General features: G+C 39.0%; 1 pseudogene; it reads right to left on the reverse strand.

Moving 5' to 3' along the window:
• Positions 1-3,487: 3,487 nt before the first annotated feature.
• On the reverse strand, positions 3,488-3,571 carry LOC118659399 (annotated as a pseudogene).
• Between the last annotated feature and the right edge of the window lie 8,603 nt (positions 3,572-12,174).

Consider the following 12,174-nt stretch of genomic DNA (forward strand, 5'->3'; position numbering starts at 1 on the left):
TAAACCTAAAGCCCTCGTCAAATGGAGAGACTTGCTTACAGGAGCCTGGGAGGGACCTGATGTACTTTTAACCTGGGGGAGAGGATATGCTTGTATATTTCCACAGGATGCAGACTCACCTGTGTGGATTCCAGACCGTCTAGTCCGACCTTATGTCTCACCGCCCGCCATCTCTGCCTCATCATAGCACACCTGACCAGTGCCCGTCTGCAGCAGATGTGCAGACCTGAGCTGGAACAATCTGTCCATTGGGAGGATCACATGTGCCTCCGTTTTGTCTTTCCACATGTCCCAGCTTTGCCCCACATCTCCTTTCCTTTTTCCTTTTTTTAAAATCTAACTACTTGTTTGCTGGTTCTTTGGCCTTTCTCCTTCTTTCCTGAACACAGCCTTTTCTAGAATCTCCCTACCCTACTGTTCCAGGAAGGGCACCTCCCTTTTATGCCGTGACTAGGGGTGTTTGGTATATGCCCCATACATGGAGTTGTCTTGTGCCAAGAGCCTGACATCCTGGGCTGAGAAAGCCCTGTTCCAGGACTCTCCTTTGTCCTGTATTGGCGCCTCTTACCCTTGTGCCAAGAGGGACCCTCTTCTTACAATCCAATTGCCCATAGCTGTTGCCTGAGCTCTCTGTTCATGCTGAGGTTGAAGCCTCATGGTGGCTGGTACCATGGATCTGTCTCTGGCCCAATGGCGTAAGCTGGGCCCTCTCTAGAGAAGAAACCTGAGTTCCCTATGATCAATGCCAGAGCCCCGCCAACAGGCGAGGGAATCCAAAGGCAGTTGCTGGGCATGGAGGCCAGAGGGACATAGGCTATCAAGGAGACAACACTGAACCTCACATCACCCTACTTGGCCCAGAGATGGCTGGTAGTCAACGACGGGTAAGACTCCACAGGGTGGGGCAACCTAAGACAGGCACAGTCGGGGGCCAGTAGGAGAAAACTTGGGGTGCAACAAAGGTGGGGCACAGACCCCCCTCCCCAATGGTGCAGGGGCTTGAACACTCACCCCTTCTGAGGAAGGTCTCCTGTCCCCATGGCTGCTTCCTGCTTCCCATGCCCAGCTCAGATCGGGACCCAGGTAAAGACAGAGACTGGCTGACAGCAGCTGCCCTCTCACTGCAACAGGACTTGTTTCCCATTTCTACCTTGGACCACAGGGAAAGAGGCAGCTGAAGGAAAGGGCTGTGTCAGGATGCTGCATTCTTCCCTTTCTTCTCCCTCTTTTTTCTAAACACTTCCATGCCTTGTAGTTCTTTTGCTTTCTCTTCTTTTTCTACTACCCTCCATTTTCCATATCAGCTGGATCCAGAGGGCACAGCTTACTCCTCCTCGGACATCGACACCACCATCAACCACGGCCCTGATGGACCCTTTGATGCAGCCCTTCAACTTGCTGACGCTTCGGGAAGCCTGTCGCCAGTGACGCCGCCCGCTAGCCAGACCAACAAAGACAATCAAACCAACAACTTGAGGACAGCTGAAGAGGCTGGCAACCTTCTACAGGAATGGGGCTCCTTCTGCGCTCCATCCACTATGTTTATAGCTATGCTCACTATCATTGCTTGCCACTCTTCTTCCGAGACTTAAATGGCCCAATCTGAGAGGTGGCCACTGATTTGCATGCGCTATCATTTAAAAAATAAAAAAGGGGGAATTTGCTGGAAGCCGGTCCATCCTTGCTGCTTGACACAGTCGCTGCAGGAAAGAAACATCTGCACAGCATATGTTTCAAGGGACCTGGTGTATATAGCATACTGTTCTTAATATGTTTGCTCCCCTTAGCGCTGTGTGTTTTAACCAAGGTCACCTCTCCAAGAAAGGTTGTTTCCCCAGGTAGGAATTTTTCCCTGAAGTCAGGGAGGGGATGAAACTCCTTAACTAAGTGCCAGGCGGGTAGTTAATCACTACAAACAATCATGCTTAAGCTACATAATCTTTACTCCCTGGAATGGAGATAAGAAACGCCCTAACCTTTGTAATAGAAATTGACAGGATTAAAATCAACTGGGATAAATACGGATGTAACAAGACAATAAACAGCAGAACTTCGCTGGAGATCCAGACCAGAACTTGGCTGGAGATCCTGGCTGGAGATCCTGGCTAGGCTGCTGATCAACTGAACGCTGTCTCCGTGTCCTTCCTTCTTCGCCGACTCCGTCTACACCTTTGGGGACCCCTGGACCTGCTGGGGTTGGACCCCGGCACCTCCTGCTGTAGTTTGACAGTGTGTTCGATGCTTCTTTGCCTCTGTATCTATTTTTGTTCATCAGTTTATAATATTCTTTATATTCCACAAAAGAATGAGATCATGTGGTATTTACCTTTCATTGATTAGCTTATTTCACTTAGCATAATGCTCTCCAGTTCCATTCATGCTGTTGCAAATGGTAAGAATTCCTTCTTTTTTTACAGCTGCGTCGTATTCCATTGTGTAGAAGCACCACAGTTTTTGAATAACTCATCTACTGATGGGCACTTAGGCTGTTTCCAAATCCTAGTTATGATAAATTGTGCTACTATGAACATAGGGGTGCATATATCCTTTCTGATTGGTGTTTCTGTTTTCTTGGGATATATTCCTAGAAGTGGTATTATTGGGTCAAATGGGAGTTCCATTTATAATTTTTGGAGGAAATGCCATACTGTTCTCCACAGTGGCTGCACCAGTCTGCATCCCCACCAGCTGTGCACCAGAGTTCCTTTTTCTCCATATCCTCCCCAGCACTTGTCGTTTGTTGATTTGTTGATGATAGCCATTCTGGCAGATGTGAGATGGTACCTCATTATCGCTTTGATTTGCATCTCTCAGATGATTAGTGACTTTGAGCATGTTTTCATATGTCTATTGGCCTTCTTTATGTCCTCTTTCGAAAAGTGTCTATTTAGGTCCTTTGCCCATTTTTTGATTGGATTGTGTTAAGTTGTATGAGTTCCCTGTAAATGTTGGAGATTAAACCCTTATCGGAGATAACATTGGCAAATATGTTCTCCCATGCAGTGGGTTTTCTTGTTGTTTTGTTGATGGTTTCTTTTGCTGTGCAGAAGCTTTTTATTTTGATGTAGTCCCATTTGTTTATTTTCTCCTTAGTTTCTATTGACCTAGGAGGTGTATCAGTAAAGATATTGTTACTACAAATGTCTGCCATTTTGGTGCCTATGGCTTCTTCTAAGATTTTTATGGTTTCCCATCTTACGTTCAAGTCCTTTATCCATTTTGAGTTTATTTTAGTGTATGGTGTAAGTTGGTGGTCTAGTTCCTTTTTTTTTTTCCCAAGTATCTGTCCAATTTTTCCAACACCATTTATTGAAGAGATTGTCTTGACTCCATTGTATGCTCTTGCCTCCTTTGTCAAATATTAATTGAGCATAATGGCCTGTGTCAATTTCTGGGTTCTCTGTTCTGTTCCATTGATCTATATGTCTGTTCTTGTGCCAGTACCAGGCAGTTTTGAGAACAGTGGCTTTGTAGTATAGCTTGATACAAAAATATGGAACACTTCACGAATTTGCGTGTCATCCTTGCGCAGGGGCCATGCTAATCTTCTCTGTATCATTCTGATACCGAATTTTTGGACTGGCACCTGGATTCTTTGTCTGCCGGAATTGAAGAATGAATCCATGGACAGAAAGTGGTATAGCAAAGGTGGAGTTTTATTGAAGAAAAAGTACAGACTCCTACATGGGGAGAGGGAAAGAGTCCCACAGAACTGACTCCCATGTAGGGAGGGGGAAGAGTCCCACAAAGTTCCTTTTCCCTATGTTTTATAAAGGCTGCAGTTCCTGTATCCTGATATCCCCTCTGATTGGTCAATATTCCCCTTCGAATTGGTTACTATAGTGATTCCTAAGGCCCTCCTTCCTCATAGTACTTCCATTCCTCTGGGCTTTCTTCTTTTCCATCTGAATGAAGGGCTTCCTTCTCTTTATTTTGTAAATATAGACCTTTCCTTGCTACTTCCAGTTCCCTTGTCTTATGTAAATGCAACTGTTGCTGCTCCCTTGTCTTCTGGAGATGTAACTGCACCTGGCTTCCTTGTGTTATGGAAATGTACCTTCTCCCAGTCTGCAGAGCTTTTCCATGGACCCCAATTCTAAAAAATCCCTAAACCTGCCTATATTCCCCCAAAATTCCTGCTTCAATTCCAATTTTAGTATATGTGCTGCCAAAGCGAGCACTGTATCTTAATTTTATAGTGTTAGTATTAACAGGTTTAAGGCATCACTCTGTTATTTCCCTGTTTGTTTGTTTTTATTTATTGTAAACTCTTAATTATTAAGTATTTATTTAGTTTTCAGGAAAAAACACAGTCTTATAAAAATAATCAAGTCATGTCATTTCACTTAAAATTAATAAAAGTCTGTAGGGCATTATATCATATCATATAGATCAAATATTGTGATAAATTACAAGTGATTACAAGTTTTATTTATTAAACTTTACCTCAATTTGTTGCTACTAATCTATTTAAGAAAGTATTCAATAACTGTTTTCATATAATTAAAATAAATTAAATTTTTGGAAACAAATTTTTATTAATACAGAAAAAACTAACTAACTCACATGATTTAATGATAAAACAAAATATTAAAACAGACACAATTATATTACATAAGTTTTGAACTGTAGTATTTCCTTATGTGAGTACCAGATCTCATGAGGTGTACCGGAGACTATGATAGTTAACCAAGGGTTTTCACTTATACCAGAAATCAATATTTGATCATCCCTTTCTTTGTATTTTACTATCTATAACAAACCATATGGATTAGTCAGTCATGTTTTTAATTAGGAGACAAATTTTCTGAAACTATATGATAAGTTCTTACAATAGAGACATCTCACTTGTACAGGTGGAGTGCCAGGTAAAGACAAATAGTCTAAAATAAAAATGATAAAGGGAGCTCACTGAGATATTCATCAGACAAGTCAAAAGCCTCTTGGTTCAGTGAAGGCTCCTGGCAAAATCATTTAACACATAGCTTTAAAGTATTATAGAAAAATATTTTATTCCCCTTATATAGAAAATGTCTTCTCATGATATATTATATATTGTTTGATTGATTTCTTTTAAAATTAGCAGTATATTAGGCTGAAAATGAAAAGCCAATGGAAATGTTAACATAATTTATACAGGCTGCAAATGTTAAGCAGTTTTATTCATTGTGGGAATAAATCTATCCCTCTGTTTGAAACTATCAATTAAAGTGAAGGCTAAAATTTATTAAAATAGATGTATAGCATGATATTCAATATAAGCAAATGCTTCATCTATCACTACTAAGTAAATGATTACAAGGAAAAAATTATCTGAGAAAGATGGCACCTCAGTTTCAATTTATGTCAAATTAAAAACAAAGTATTATGGTTAACTTACATTGTAAATACTAAGCACAAAGCCCCTATTAATTTGCCTAAAGTTTGCAACCATGTTTCCTTAATGTAGTCACTATTTCAATGAGAAAATATATAGAATTTAAATTTGTATGAGCATTTTTGAAGCAATTAAGTGGCAAAAAAAAGTTATTTTAGTTGAAACAATACAGAAGAAACCAAGTATTTTCTTTCTTAGGGGATTTTTAATCGTTTTAAATGTATATAATACTGGAAAAACTTAAGTGACAGAAGTGATAAGTTATGCATTAAAATCTATACATAATTTACAAAAATATGTTATCTCTATTTTATACATGAAATTGAGATTCACGTAGTTTAACGTTTAGGCCATAGTCATCAGGTGCTATTTTGGGTTAATATTTTAGCTCAAATCTGTATCACTCCCCAGCGTGTGTACTTTCCCAAATGCCCCACTGTCTCTTGTAAAACACTTTGACTCTGATACAGCCGTGGGCAAACTACGGCCGGTGGGCCGGATCCGGGCCGGATCCAGCCCGTTTGAAATGAATAAAACTAAAAAAAAAAAAAGACCGTACCCTTTTATGTAATGATGTTCACTTTGAATTTATATTAGTTCACACAAACACTCCATCCATGCTTTTGTTCCGGCCCTCTGGTCCAGTTTAAGAACCCATTGTGGCCCTCGCGTCAAAAAGTTTGCCCACCCCTGCATACATTGGTAAGAGTAGCAGTTCAACTGAAACTAGGGTTTGCGATATGGTCATTGTGTTCATTTTTGAATATTTTAGAGGTAATATTTTAATTATTACCCAAAAGACTCACTCTCTGATTGGGCAGTTGTTTTGAGGCTACAGCTCTTGTTTAAAAAGGTTTTTCTAGTGAACCAAAATACTCCTGTCAGTTACCTCTCTCTGGGACAGCCTGTGTTGTCCTGTCTGCCAGATTGACACCAAATATGCTGCTCCCCCTGAGGAAGGGCTGTACACCTGCACCCGATCAAGGTCAATGTTTGCAGCCTAGTTCTCACGGGCTCTCCAGAAAAATTCTACTTCCATCCCCACCCGATTACCTCAGAATTAATCATTGTGATTTGTGGTGATCCGCCAGAAAGAGGACTATACATCTCTGGTATTTCAAATCAGGAGAAGTCATGTAAATAATTTGGAGCAATGAGATTTGTGTGGAGGTGACAGGTGTCATACCTGAAGCTTTAAAAGCCAATTCACGGTGAATCTTACAGGAGAAAGTATTTAATTATTTATTTGGAGTTTTAATCAAACTTTTCTTAATTATTCTGAATCCAATCCAGTTTTACTTCATTATTGAATTCAATTTACATTCAGAGTTGCAACTCAGGAGTTTGATCTTGCTATTTTCAAAAGATCATTTCTTTAGTAAATTTAAAATTTAAAAAAATATATATATTCCACATCCACAAAGTGTTAATAACAAATATCCGATATCTAGGTTTTATCTAAAAACAAGGAAATGGAACATCTTGAATATTCATTTGTAGGAGCAAATATCATATCTTTCCCATGAGGAGACTACAAGTTTATTTTCAGTCAATTTATAATATGTTGTCATAATCCTCTTTACAGTTTTCTCCAAACTGGATTTAATGCCACTGAATGAAATTAATTTACTGAGTTCTGTGGTATTGGATTGATTCTCTTGATAATCAGATATTTATTCAGCTTTCATTGTGGTTTAAAAGAAGTTGCTGCAATTGATGCAGGTAGGATAAGATTCAAACTATAAAAGCAACTAAAAATATAACTTAATTTCTTAAAAATTATCTAATTTAGTGACATGAATTTGATCCATAATTTCTGTATATTAATTTACCAATAGTTTACAAACAGGATAATTATCTAATTAATCATACAGATGATACATTTGAGAATGAAAGCAGTCTTCTTAATAAATTAGATTCTATATCAGACATAATATGTAGTTTCCTGGAAAAACATGACATAGGTTTAACTTACCTATAAATAACTTTAGGAGAAGTACCATTTTCTTATCCATGATATCCTCTCACTGAGTCTACCCCATAATAGACACTTAATAAATACCAGTAGAAATAAATCATGGATTAATTTTTCTTTTTTAATATATTTTATTGATTTTTTTACAGAGAGGAAGGGAGAAGGATAGAGAGGGATAGGGAGATCGATGAGAGAGAAACATCGATCAGCTGCCTCCTGCAAACCCCCTACTGGGGATTTGCCTGCAACCAAGGTACATGCCCTTGACCCGAATTGAACCTGGGACCCTTCAGTGCACAGGCCAACGCTCTATCCACTGAACCAAATCAGGACGATGGATTAATTTTTCAAAAAAAATTGTAATGCCTTCTTTATAGTCATTTATTTATTACAAAATTTATCTATTATACCTGTAATTCAAATTCCATTAACTTTGACATTTTATTTTTATTTATTTTTTAAAAAAAAATATTTTATTGATTTTTTACAGAGAGGAAGGGAGAGAGATAGAGAGTTAGAAACATCAATGAGAGAGAAACATCGATCAGCCGCCTCCTGCACATCTCCCACTGGGGATATGCCCGCAACCCAGGTACATGCCCTTGACCGGAATCGAACCTGGGACCTTTCAGTCCGCAGGCCGACGCTCTATCCGCTGAGCCAAACCGGTTTCGGCAACTTTGCCATTTTAGAGAAGCATTGGTATGTTAAATATTTTCAGACCGTTTATATTCTGTGAAATAGTCTTGACTGCACTGTATTAGTACTTACTTATCTCTTACTGATATCAGTTTTTACATCAAACAACATACATTTACATTAACCTCACTTATTTAGATGCAAGTGTTGACTCAGTGACAGAAGCAGAGCAGTGGGAAGTTTGATAACTTACCTTTAAGCTCAGTGTCAATGATCAGGGGATTCATAAAGATGATCCTTTCTGCCTCATTTCTGCTGGGTGAGATCAAGGAATCTGGTACTTTGAAATAAGGTGTAATGGCAGGCAAATAATTAAACTCTGAATGGAATATTCAATCTTATTTACCCAGTTTCCAAATGAAATCTATGTTTATAGAATTCTCATTACATGATGGTCAATAGGAAAGCTTTGAAAATGCTACTTTGAATACAAAATAGAGCATGATGATGGCTGCCTATTTCATAATTGGGTAACTTAGGCTTATGGAATTATAATGTCAACTACAGTTTAAGAAAAGGAAAATTTCATCCTCAACCTTATTACAATGACAAAGATGAGCAGAATTACTTTATATAACATGTGAATGAGACATTGCCAGTAAGCCTAAATAAGAACAAGAAAAAAGCTGTCAGGGGTCTACACTGTGAATCTTTGACTTGACTGTATGATATAATCAATATAATGATCTTATCTATAGTAAATCTCTAATATCGTTGGATTGGTAGGCTCCCATGGTCCAAGCAACAGTGCAGTTTTACACATAACCTTGATTTCTATAGAGCCTCTCTTGCATTACCTACTGCTAAAAACTGGCTACTTTCTGATTCAAGTGGGTCCAAACAGTTATTCCCAAGAATGGTATATACTGTCCCCACAACCCAAGGAGGTGCTGCAAAGACTGAGCGCCTCTTTCTTACGTTAGGGAGCACAAGATAAAACCCTTCATCCTCTCGCCAGGCCAGGGGGAAGGCTCTCATGTGCCACATAGGCGACTAGACTTCTAAGCTTCACCAGTGTGGCAGATCTCTGAATCTCCGCAAGTTTATCTCCCTATTAAGTTGTTCAGCTAAGTCATCACTTTCTGACCAAAAGGTACAATTAGCATGATGCCACCGTTTCAGTGACAGTGAGGGACAGTGAGATATTATGCAAAATGCAAAAATGATCAAGGCCCTCGTTACCTACATTATGAGAACGTAGAGAAGATTTAACAAGTCGTTGGAAAGCAAAGGTGTCCTGCTCTTCCTGCTGTAACAAGCCAGGTTTGATATTCATGTTGGTGGGGTTTGAGAAGATACTCTGCTCGCTTTGTTGTTGCTGTTGTGTTTTTCTAGTCTGTTTTCTCTTTTGGTCAGATTAGATCATTTCTGTTGCAATGCATGCCAATTCACTGTGGTTGGTGACTTTTATTAAGCAAAAATATTTTCCTTTGGTTTCTACTAATTAAGCTGACATATACTTTAAAAACATCCAATCACCAATTGAACTAAATATTAGTCTTCTTTATGTTTTCCTTGGGGGAGGCCCTTCGAAAATATCGATATTGTATTTTAGTGATTTTCCTATCACTCCTGGTTTATTCCCATTCAGTGCCTGTACCTTCTCTATTTTGTGGGAATTTTTCTCCTTTCTCTGCCCCATTTTTACCTGTAGATGTTCCACAGGGATCAATTCTTTGTTCAATATTACTTTTGTTCTCAATGCTTGGCATACTTTATGCTCATGGCGTTTACCATCATCTCTATCATGGTTTCCAAATCTCAGGCTCACGAGCTACATTTTCAACAACCAATTGTACATTTTGTTCTACTCATTCAACAGACAATTAAACACACAAAACATTAAAAATAAGCTTATTGCATCATATTTTTTGCCAGTTAAGTAAAAAACCTAGGAAATGTCTGAAATAGTCACTCCTTCTCCCCCTCTCCCTCCCCCCCTCCCTGCCCTGGGGTGTGCACATTCAATCAGTTACAAATTATTTTTCTGCTTAAATTCCGTGAAATTCAAGGATTTTCACTCACCAAAGTATAAAATTTTACATGATTTTAGCATGATATACAAATCTCACATGACAAATTAGCATTTGTTTCTTAACCAAACTACCTAGGCCACAATAAATGAAAGCCGTTGGCCTTGGATTTGGGTGAGACTGTTTATATGTTTTGACTGTAGACATATATGTGTCTAAATATATTTCTATATATAGATATATTCTGTATTTTATAAATATTACAAAGAGGGATGATAAGAATCAATAAATATGTGGAAACAAATTAGATTTGTCTTTCCTTTTTTAACTCAAGAGAGATATTCAGAGTTCTGGTTGCAGGAACTTTCTTTGAAAAGGGCATTTGTTGCCCTAATCGGTTTGGCTCAGTGTTAGAGCATCAGCCTGTGGACTGACGGGTCCCAGGTTTGATTCCAGTCAAGGGCATGTACCTTGATTGTTGGCACATCCCCAGTAGGGGGTGTGCAGGAGGCAGCTGATCGATGTTTTTCTCTCATCGATGTTTCTAACTCTCTATCCCTCTCCCTTCCTCTCTATAAAAAATCAATTATAGCCCTAACCGGTTTGGCTCAATGGATAGAGCATCGGCCTGCGGACTCAAGGGTCCCAGGTTCGATTCCGGTCAAGGGCATGTAGCTTGGCTGCAGGCACATACCCAGTAGGGAGTGTGCAGGAGGCAGCTGATTGATGTTTCTGACTCTCTATCCCTCTCCCTTCCTCTCTGTAAAAAAATCAATAAAATATATTTTAAAAAATCAAATATATATATATATATATATATATACATATATATATTTTAAAGGGCATTTGTTGAGCAGTTAAAAAGAAAAGATCAAAATAAGGTGAATCTCTCCATGCATAAAATGTACATAAAATAAGTACATTTGGTAGGAAAAGCACATCTTTCTTTAGCATTGTTTATAAATTATGATTATCAAAGCATTTGATTGCTTTTAATGTCTTTGTTCACCATGAGCTATCCTTTCTCTATTTTTACATCTTGATGATCCTGCTTACCACTGTTCCTGCCAAGCTGTTTCTAGCAGGGTCATACTGCCAGAGGTCATAACTCAGTATATATTCTAAGTGCTTACACTTTCTCTCTCTGTAGTTACCCCCATTTCACCTCTTGAATACAATGTCTTACAGGAATGCTTTGGGCTTTTATTTATATTTATTCCCCATAAATCTTCAGCCTAGCAAGCTAGTGAACTAATAACCATCCGTTTACTGCCTGCAGATTGGCTGACTTCCAGTGCTGCATTGTTAGTGACTCGGTTTAGTCTTTTCATGTTATTTGCTTAATAGTATAATTTTTGAGAACCTGCTGAATACTGCTGTTTTTGATGCTACTCTTTATAGAATTATCACATGGGTACAAGAAAGTATGCATGAAAGGTCAGAGGAAAAGGATGGTAAGCCAGTTGAAAATAAAAGTGTGTTGTTAGGACAAAGTTGTGATTCTGAGAAAATAAAATAATTTTGGTCATAGCTAAATAAGTAAAAGACATTACTGAGGAGACAGAAGAAAGCTAGGTATTTAGAGGCGGGACCACAGGAAAGGAAGTAGAACTGAGAACCCCACTAGGTGGAGTTACTAAGGCACCCCAAGGGGTGGGGGGGAAGGGCACTCAAAACAAAAGCATGAGCTTTAAAATGAATTGATATTGCTAAGACAGGCAGCATGCAGATAACCAATCACAAGGCTGTAAGGTGTATAAACCAATCCAAAGGATATTGCTAAGGCAGAATTCTTTGAAAAGACCAATGAGCGAGACTACCCACCCCCTAAATTAAAAGGTGCACACTTCTTCCCTCTCTCTCTCTTCTCCCTGACACGCAGTGGGCTCCTGATGTTCATTCCTGTGTCAGGGGAGCACATCCCTGAGCCCTCATGGCTCATGACCATGTGGGCCTCCACACATGGACTATCAGACTTTAATTAGCTTGGATACTAAACTACAACCGACTCTAACGTGGAAAGGAAGCTCTAGACACTGGGCTGCTCTTGGAGCCCCAGCTACACCTTTTCACGACTGGCTTCTTTCAATAAACTTTGCTCTCATTGATTTAGTCAGTGACTTCATTCTTCGATTTTGGTGAGACAAGAA

The sequence above is a fragment of the Myotis myotis genome, unplaced genomic scaffold, assembly GCF_014108235.1.
Source record: "Myotis myotis isolate mMyoMyo1 unplaced genomic scaffold, mMyoMyo1.p scaffold_m19_p_6, whole genome shotgun sequence".
In the NCBI taxonomy this organism is placed as follows: domain Eukaryota; kingdom Metazoa; phylum Chordata; class Mammalia; order Chiroptera; family Vespertilionidae; genus Myotis; species Myotis myotis.